This window comes from Phaethon lepturus, unplaced genomic scaffold (assembly GCF_000687285.1).
Source record: "Phaethon lepturus isolate BGI_N335 unplaced genomic scaffold, ASM68728v1 scaffold32291, whole genome shotgun sequence".
Taxonomy (NCBI): Eukaryota; Metazoa; Chordata; class Aves; order Phaethontiformes; family Phaethontidae; genus Phaethon; species Phaethon lepturus.
Genome location: NW_010516090.1, coordinates 1,047 through 1,391, shown reverse-complemented (window position 1 = coordinate 1,391; position 345 = coordinate 1,047).

The following is a 345-nucleotide window of genomic DNA, read 5'->3' as shown; positions in this document are numbered from 1 at the left end:
ACCGCCTCTGCCCCCTGCCCAGACCCAGAGAGGGGACATGGAGTCTCAGGGAAAGTCAGGATCTCTGGTCTGGGGGGATCCAGGCCTCGGCTGCAAGATCCCCTGAGCCCTGGGGAGCCCCCTGCTCCAGGGGAGGCAGGACCCACAGCTCCACCTGGCTGTCTCTTCCCCCCATTTTATGCCTGCAGCTTACTCCTGCCTCCTCCAGCAGAATGAGGAACCTGCGAGCACAGCAGCGTTTATTGAGGAGCCCCCAACATGGCCCCACAAACTGCTGTGAGAAGCCCCTTGCCCCCAGGAAGTTCCCCCGCAGGCAGGAAGTGGCAGGGGCACCGCCGCCCGCAG